We start from the raw sequence: 10322 nt of genomic DNA on the forward strand, positions 1-10322 counted from the left end.
ATATCGGGTGTTAATTTTCCGTATCAACACTTTCCTTCTGCAGCATAATTATATAGACACCACAGAATTATTTCAGAGCTGGATTTCAGAAGCGCTTCGGCCCCAGCGTTACTACAAGATATCTGCAACTTATCTCCAGATGTCTACTACAAGATATCTGCGTACTAGCTAGATATCTGAAACTTCACGATTGGGATCCCATTCGCAATAGGTTTGTGACCACGCCCAAGAAATAAAGACCTATAGGTGGACTAATAGTGGTAGAGTATGAAGACCCCACCTCTTAACAATCTAGTTATTTCCATAACAGTAAACAAGATCACCTTACTCCTTGTTGGTCTAGCTAGCTACACACCCCTTGGCTGACTCGAGATATACTCTAATACAACAGTCATTCTAATATAACAGTCATGTATGATAGAACATTTACAGGTTAAATTGTTCTGGTAGACATAGCTATTTTTATAAGAAAAAGAAGTAAGCACATCAGTATATTAGCTACATTATTGTTCTAAAGGAGACAGGTGCCCCTCAGCAACAGCAAGGGTGACAGCTGGAGGCACATAGAGAGTCAGGGATGCTTGGATCTAGAATGCAGTCCCCTGACACACATTATTGAAGAGCGCAGCAAAAGGAGAACCCCGAACTACAGGAAGCTTCATAACCACATAATATGGGGAACTCAAATTCTCACTGAGCAAATGGGCAAGATGTTTATAAGTGATGATATCTGCCTTCCCCATACCTACAGATGTGGAAAATACAAGTGGACTAATACAAGTTACATTGTAGCTTGTAGCTGTGCCACAATAAAACTAAACAAACTAGTGAAAAATTGTTAATTTAAAATGAAGTTGGGATCTATGCAATAAAAAGTAGTGAAACAAGAGATGAATGATGGTGTTACAGCATAGCTCAGTGGGAAAATCCCTACTTTTGCACATTAGCTACTATTATAGTAGTGAAACAAGAGATGAATGATGGTGTTACAGCATAGCTCAGTGGGAAAGTCCCTACTTTGGCACATTAGCTATTATTATTTTGTTCAGTAACAAAGTAGGGACTTTCCACTGAGCTATGCTGTAACACCATCATTCATCTCTTGTTTCACTACATTTCATTGCATAGATCCCTTCTTCATTTTTAAATTAACAATTTTAAAAGTTAATTTTAACCTAAGGTTTTATAAAACAAACCAGTGGTACTACTACCACATCACAATAATGGTTTGCTTTGACGAAAATGATTATCTCTTTTGAAGTGCGACAACTTTCTCAGGATACATCACAATTAATGCACACTAGTATAGATTTAGTTGTAGCTATCCCTGTAAAGAGGAATACATGGCAAATGTATACTCCGCAATTATGTTGATTTGAGGTGCGACAATAGCATAACATATACATAATGTGTATGGATATAGTACAGTATTATGTAATGCTTTCAGTTTGTATTTATTTGTTTGTACATATACTATTATATTGGATCAGTGATGTATTCAATTGTTCTTGTGCACAGCACTACACAGCATTACACGGAGCAGTAGAGCAGAACAAGCTGCACATTGTCCAACTACTTGTTGAACTTGGTGCAGACATAAAAGTCTGGGCTAAGGTGAATAGGGTGTACAGTGGCCCAATGAATTGTACATAATACAGTATAATGTCAAATTGTGTACACAACTGTTTGGAATGTATATGAATGCAGAACTGTTGTTCCTATATACGTATACTGTGACTAACTATAACAGTCTTTTACTATCAGTATGCGCAATAATGTCATTATTGCATATACGTAGTACGTATTAAGTGTGGTTTATAACTCTGTGAAATTAGGACTTGTCTCATTGTGATCACGATGATCTGGGTAACTTGTCATGGTTTAGTGTTTGGCCTACAACTACACATGCTTGCACCTTGTGTTAGAAATGGCAACAAAAAAGTTATGCGGTACAGTACAAACAAGCACACACATAACTTAAAAGTACAGACACCTTTAGCACATATCTACCTACTACACATTGCATGTTGCTGGAGAACCGAGTCACTGCAGGGTTGGTGATTTTGCATTCGGTCAGCAGTATTTAAGTGTCAAATTTTCATCTGGTATAGAGAGCTGTTTATTAGGATTAGGAGACTACAACAGAGGCTGTCATGACAAGCTTTGTGTTTTACATGATTAGTGACCGGGCCAGCGAAAACAGGGCACGTGGGCACAAACTATACCCTGTCACACAATGGGTCAATTCTCATGCAGTATTGGAATACGATAGTTGGGTTCTGTAACTAGGCCAATTAAATGTTGAAGCAAGGCTGAAAATTGTATGGTCATGGCTTAATGTTATGACTAGTGAAAGTTTGAAAAAGTAGGCAAATTTTGTGTGCCCACATGCCCAGGCCTTTAAATATGTGCATGTACTATTACGCACTACTTGTGTCCAATATCCAACGTTGTTATTATTGTTATTATTTGTACTTTCATAAACATACTCAACTGTCTCATCTGATGGATACATAGAGAGTAAGTTACTGTATGTCAATTGTCATTAAATTATAACATAAAATTAATGGATACGGTTGCAAACAATTTTATTGTCAAGTATTCTTGTTTAAAAGCATTCCATTCTTAATAAATATACACAGCCATAGCCCATTATACCCAAGGATTGTGATTTGTAGTCAAGTGTGTGTGTGGGTAGGGGGTAGGGTGGTTGGCACTTGCCCCATCCTGGGTCCACCATTGTAGCAGTTCATACAGGGTGTATGTCTGTTTATGTTCATGAGAGAATGTATAATTTTTATCATAATGTTGGATTGTACTCCATGCTATGTATGATTACATACAGTATGCATACATATACATCATGGATAATTATTTAATGTTTCTTCTTGCATATAATTATTTTCATGCGTACCCACATCTGATGGATATACAGCCAGTAAGTTAAATTTATTTATATGCCTACATACAGTACTTGCTCTTGCAACTGACTATTTGTTCATGTAATATACAGTACAGTCCATTTATAAATTCACACACGCATGACATTTTATGCGTGGCACCACGCAACTTTTCCCGTGGCAAGAGCAAACATTACGCATGGGACTGGTCATTGCCACGCCATGACAGTGCAATGTGTGGAGTCCTCTGATTACCACGCTTGGAACCATTGCCACGCATGGCGAATATTAGCCAATTCCCTTCTTAAGTTTTGTCTTTCTAATACTATTTAATAAGTTTGTAAGCATTTGGAAAGTTCATAGCAGCAGTACTGAATGACACGATCGATCTATTGCAAATGGGCGTGTCTGCTATACTGCAATCATGCATAGGAAAACACCAACTAATGGCTAAAAGGACGTTTTTCATGCAGTATCTATCACTTTATAAGGTGTTCTAAGGCTACAACTATGGTAGCAAGCTAATCTTCGATGGTTCAAAACTGGGCATGGCACACAAAGATCGATTGCAAAGAGACGAACATTGATACTTTTATAATTCGAAGTTACCTTAACCTTCAAACCCACAAAACATTCGAAGCTTCGTTCCAGCCCTATAGTACAGCACTGTTCATGTAACTACTGTAGAGTTTGTAGTTTACACACACACGTGGTTGACAGTCATGTGTGGCGTAAGGACGACGTGTGGCAGCCAGTGAGGGCTATACGAGGCACACCACTGGCGTGTGCCATGCAGCAAACTTGGTGTGGGCAACGCAACAATGTTTCGTGGCAAGTGCCTTAGTGCTGTGTAGTGCCACGCTGAAAAAGCCACGCGTGTATGAAGTTATAAACTAATGGACTGTACTGTAGTGGTCAGACATTAGGCCACTTGGTGTTAATTTTCTGTTTAGATCCCTATCCAAATTGCTATGTCTATATTTGGTAATTATTCTGAGTATCATGCAAACTTTTACCGTTATTATTATCATCTCAACATTAATGATTGTATAATTAACTTATGTACATAGGTATATGCATAGAGCTGAAGACCAATGCCAATCAGGGGAAGGGTATTTCACTTCTCAATAAGTCAAGATCAGCAGAATAGGGATTAATAAAAGATCTAAATACTCTATCAGCTAAAATAGTCAGGTGCATGAAGTATTGTAATGAATAATGAACCACCCACCCACATTGTTTTAGGATAACTTTCCTCCTGATCTGCAACACAAAAAATAACTGGCTTTGCAAAAGCTGTTTGTGCATATATGGCTCCATAATTACAGTATATTGTTATCAATTACTTAAAGAGATGTGTTAGGTAATATACTTGCCATCCAGTTGAGCATGTCACAGTATGGTACTCTACACAAAGTTGAAAAGCCATCTTTTTGGTCTGTCCGTCACACTGCAAATTTGTCAGTCTCTGCATGCATAGACATGATTAATGCTTAAACTGAGGCCCTCATCATTCAGATACGTAAGATTTTTTTTTTCGCAAGATACCAGCTACTTCTCTGCAACTTGTTGGTCATAAAACATAGAAAAACTTGAGCTCCATTGTATTGATAACCACAAGACCAACTGTTCAACGTACCTGACTAGTTGTACGTAAAGTTGTGAGGTAAATTACTTTAAGATTTTTTCATTCTACCTTTACCTTTTTTGTATACACCCCTATTAATTTTTAACTCATAGTTAGTCAGCAAATGTATAGATGTTGGACAGTTGGACGTTGGACAGTCAGCAAATGCAAATAATCTGGCAGTGTTGCTGTATTAATGTAAATGAATACTGTTACAGTAGCTTTTTGTGTTCTTCACAATGTGTTGAAGACATTGGTATAGACCAATGTGAAGGCATTGGTATAGACCAATGCCTTCTGAATCATTAGTGTTGATGGCATGACCAATGTTATGCACAATTTTATTTGAGCTAATTTTATGCTTGCAGCTTTTTAGTACTGCCATAAATTAACATAGGGACATTTAGAACGTACTTTTAATGTGTTATGGGCATGCTAGGGCGATCAGATTGCAGATATATTGTCTGTTTACCATATAGCATAAAAATGTAACGGAGTGAAAATTTTGGCAAACTTGACAATTCACTTTACAATGACTTTTATCAAATTTGTCCTTTCAAAAATTTTACCTCATCAAATATTTTTCACTATAACAGAGTCAATTATTACTGCCTGAAATAGGCCATTTGCCAGGCAAATATCATGCATGGTCGACCATAATGGAACCTGCCTGACAAAATGTCAGATCAAAATAGAAGGAAGTTGTAGAGTTATAATAGTGAAGCATTGTCAATAATAGCAAACACAATTTGACAACAATTATTGTATTGTTATTCTAGGTTGAGTCACTCTATTCTGTCAATGTATTGTAAGGATTTCCCTATTATGATGAATTGTGTAAAACAGTAGCATATCAATGTCAGGTAATGCTTTAGGTTGCCTGACATTTTCACTGGGATTTGAAAAAAAATTGTAATTGTCTCTGCACTATAATGGTATTTAACTCATGTATTCTATTATTTTTGTCTGTAATTCATCTTAAACTTCTTAGCTACACACTACACTACATCACTGGTAAGAGCAACTGTAGCTCTAAGTTTATGAAAGCAGCCCTACAAAAGTTACTATAACCATGTAAACTTGTCTCACCTTCACAATTACAGATTAATAGGAGTAACTAAGGGATCAGCTTCCTTATAATTCTCGACATCATTAACAGAAAAAATTAACTATAAAAGCAAAACAAAAAACAACTTATTTCTCAATAAATCCCTTACAGTATAAAAAGGATGAAGTGGAATTTTATCTACACCAGAGGACAAACACATAGGATTATTCGACCCCTTTCAAGAAGGCACCATGAATGCTTGTGACAGATTTGCAAACTTTGCAGGCTAGCTATTCTGTATTATACTATAAGGGTATGACACATGTACAGCTATAATGATGCCAGCTGGTATATGTAGGTTTTGTTCATTATAGCACATCTAGATTAATCTGTGAATTATGGTTATAATTGTACTGTACAGATAAATAAACAAGTTCTTTTATTTGTTTAGATTGGCTGGACTGATAGAATGCCATTGCACAGAGCTCTTGATAATAAGAACATCGAAATAGTTTATTATTTGAAGAAAATATGTAATCAAGACATTTCTCAGTTTGCACAAGTATGTATAAATTCATAAGTATGTACATATAAGGAACACAATTATTTCATTTCTAGCCTAATGCAAGTTCACCTGATTCTTAATTATATTACATTTGATAGATTAGTATACGTATTCCACTGTGGCACTTTCAAAACTGTTTTCTGTGTGACATTTGAAGGGCTACATGTTGTTACATTAATATTAATGTTGGATCGGGTAGCCCATTTACTAGCAGATAACAAAAAAATGACACATTGTAATCATTTGTTACTATGTACAGTTACGTACATGTACGTAGGTAAGTATGTATGCATGTGCATGTATACATACATACATACAAACAATTATTTTGGTTATTTGACTATTCAGTCGGTATGATACTATTCGATTCATTAACACACTATTCAAATAATTGTTAAACACTTTGTACACTGTATTCAGATGGGAAAGCCAGCCTTGAAACTTAAGATTGCGAATGAAGTGATGTATCTATGCTGTAAAAATTCTATTTTAGAAAAGATAGAAATAGCTCTTAGGCTTTACCTTGCTCCATAACAAAAGATTTCAGTACTTATTCAATAGAAGTATAAGCTTAAAGAATAATCGAATATTCAGTCGTTTTGTTCATAATTATCTACTATTCGAATAATAAAAATTGCTATTCATTTCAATACACACACACACACACACACACATATATACACACCTACATCCATGTATGTAAGTCTTATATGTATTCCTTCAGGTTGAGCAAAGAATGATCAATGATATGGTAGATGAATATGAGAGCACTCATCCTGAACAATAACAACTCTGAAACTTGTGCTTTAAAATTAACGTTATATGCTATAATCAAGAGTATAAATATTATTTACTCTTGCTATAATTATATTGTTATAGTTGGTATGCGTTCACCTGAGCCCCCCCCCCCCCCCCCGCCAAATATAGCAATACCAAAGAGGCAAACATGTTTTCACTCCCAATGATTTTGTACTGGAACGAGCATGATTTTATGTTGTAAACATATTTGCGAGTCTGAATTGTCCATACTCCTCATAACTCACTTGTTCTTGCCTGTATCAAAGAGCTATTTTGATTTACAGTTCCAGCATTTAAAGGGCTTCACAGCACTATTAAATGTTTGGGAAGCTGGCCCTTGTAATAAGAGCTATTATCAAGAAATAAGGGCTAGGGTGAACGTGAACAGACTATAGTTGATAATTGTTATATTCATTACTGTTAAGATGATAAAGGTATATACAGGGTGTACACATGTATGGTCTATAACATGTCTGCAACTCATAAATGTTGTACGTTGCTAAGGACAAGTCTATTTTGCCTTTTCTGCATATTTTCTTTCCAGCAAATCATTTATTGTTCACATATTGCACTCCATGATTTGCTCAAAAATTATCTATTTTTCTCAGTGTTATAATATATATGTTTTTTCGGTTAATTCACCACTTCTAAGTGCAGAGCTACAATTTCACCTTAAAGCACTTGATCAAACATATGAGTGATAATGCATAATTATGTAAAATACAGTACTGTTGATCATGATCGCATTTGTAACATATTTTTAAATTGCCAGAAGTAAGTAGCCAAAATAATGCTACCTGTTTATTTTATGACCAAACTTGTACTATATAGATTACCGATTGTCTGAAGGCTGAAAACCAACATAGTTTGAGTCTACAAAATGGATGCTCTAAACAACGTTCGACCAGAAAGCAGTTAAAGTACTGCCGCGAGTGCAATATGGAAAGAATAGCAGTATTAGGAAATCTTAATCTTTACTTACTCTTACCACTACCAAGCAAGAATTCAGCTTTAGCATGCGTGATCATTCTATTAGATTATCTTGATTGCCACTTGCTATTCTCACAACAATATTTTAGTGAATGTACTGTTAATTGTTTCATTGTGTGTGACTGTTCTATTAAAGTATCTCCATTACCACTTGCTCTTCCCAAAGCAAATGTATTGTTGATAATCGTGAGTGACTGTTCTATTAAAATATCTCAATCTTTTGTGCAAGGTTTATGTATGTTCCTCTTCACAATAAATGCACTCTTTACACCAAACACTTTTCCAGTTAAATAATGTGTCCTAGTGCTTTGATGTTACTAGGGATGAGAAAACCAAACACACATTATATAATTATACAGTTACGTATACAATTCTCTTTCATGATTTCTAACTTCTCTTTACTATCACCACTATAATATAGTGTTAACACTTATTCAACTATTCGTAGAGTACAACAGTAATCATCACTGCGTCACGTAGTGTACAACAATAATCATCACTGTGTCACGTAGTGTACAACAATAATCATCACTGTGTCATGTAGAGTACAACGATAATCATCACTGTGTCATGTAGAGTACAACGATAATCATCACTGTGTCATGTAGAGTACAACGATAATCATCACTGTGTCATGTAGAGTACAACGATAATCATCACTGTGTCATGTAGAGTACAACGATAATCATCACTGTGTCATGTAGAGTACAACCATAATCATCACTGTGTCAAGTAGAGTACAACCATAATCATCACTGTGTCACGTAGTGTACAACAATAATCATCACTGTGTCATGTAGAGTACAACAATAATCATCACTGTGTCATGTAGAGTACAACAATAATCATCACTGTGTCATGTAGAGTACAACGATAATCATCACTGTGTCGTGTAGAGTACAAAAGTAGTAGTACTCACAAAATAAATGAAATTACACAAAAACTGTCAAGCTGTGAAAAACCTTCAATAGCCTGGGTGAAAAATGTTGTGAAATCAAAGGTAGCAGCCAAGAAATGACTACAACAATAGATATGCTAATACATTTAATACATTGCAGGAATTTCTTGAAGGCCGCACCCTTCAGCTTGGCTGTTGTTTTAAAAAATACTTCCTTTAAGATTTAAGATTAGATATTGGGCAGTCAGCTCAGCTAGTTTGCCTAGGGGGTGAAAGCCCCAAATGGTACAATCAAATACATACATACATACATACAATTTGATAATTAATTACAGTAGTGAAGGTTAGGTACGTAAATAAATTCATCCAAGTTTCTTGATTCTATTATATTAATTGGCAACTCATTCCAGTCTTTAACAGTTCTAGGATAAAAACTATATTTATAGGTGTTGAGGTTGCTTGTGGCAGAATGAAATGATTGGGGTGATGTTGTCTGGTAAAAAATTGAGTTCTTTGATAATGTGGCAGTTGTTTAGGTTTCGTTTAATAAAATTTAGCACTTTGGTTGCTCTGTTACCTACTGTTTGTATATGTGATGACCATGACATAGTGTTATCAATCGCTACACCTAAGTATGTGTATGACAATTCTTTATATCGAGATTATGACCTGACATAGGCGGTGGAGACGGGGGGGGCCATGGCCCCCCCACTTATTGGGACACTGTTGCAAGAAAAGATCGAGATACTCTAATAGAACAGTCAGGATCAGGATATTCTAATAGAGTAGTCACAGTATTCAGAGAAGCAGTGTAGCAAATTCCTTAGCTACGTATATGTAGTTATAAATAAGGAGATGTAATTGGTGGAGAGTAGCTATTGTCAGCAGGCTGTGACCTTTTTTTTTTTTGTTTTGTTTTGTTTTGGTCTTCAACTTACAGCTGGCCTGGCCCCCTCACTTTTTGCCTGCTCCTGTGACCTGATAAGGTATACGTATATTGTATGGGGTTCAGGGAACGAGTACACCTCAGCACAGCACATTTCTCAACATTTATTTCATTTGCCATTTGTGAGTCCATTTACATATTTTATATAAGTCTTCCTGTAACTGCTTTGAATCTTGCAGTGTTGTAACAGTCTTGTAAATAACACAGTCATCAGCAAACAATCGAACTGAAGATGTAATGTTTTCATTTATGTCATTAATATCTAATCAAAAACAGCCAAGCTGTAAAAAAAGGTGCAGCCCCCATAAAGGCCATGGTGAAAAAAGATGTGAAATCCAAGGTGGCGGCCAAGGAATGGCTGTGATGGTAGGTTAATGGTTAAATTTTAATAACAATATTTCTGGTGAATTTTGTGCCGCTTGGTCTTGGCACCAAATTCACCTGAATTGTCGTTATTAAAATTTAACCATTAACCTACCATCACAGCCATTTCTTGGCCGCCACCTTGGATTTCACATCTTTTTTCACCATGGCCTTTATGGGGCCGCAC

General features: G+C 35.9%; 1 long non-coding RNA gene across 1 annotated transcript; it reads left to right on the forward strand.

Annotated features, from left to right (window-relative positions):
* Positions 1-1155: 1155 nt before the first annotated feature.
* LOC136246641 (uncharacterized) lies at positions 1156-7050 on the forward strand. The gene is made up of 4 exons (XR_010696706.1): positions 1156-1614; positions 2518-2938; positions 6027-6137; positions 6865-7050. It is a non-coding gene; the product is annotated as an uncharacterized lncRNA (long non-coding RNA).
* Positions 7051-10322: the final 3272 nt, after the last annotated feature.

Source organism: Dysidea avara, chromosome 2, assembly GCF_963678975.1.
Source record: "Dysidea avara chromosome 2, odDysAvar1.4, whole genome shotgun sequence".
Taxonomy (NCBI): Eukaryota; Metazoa; Porifera; class Demospongiae; order Dictyoceratida; family Dysideidae; genus Dysidea; species Dysidea avara.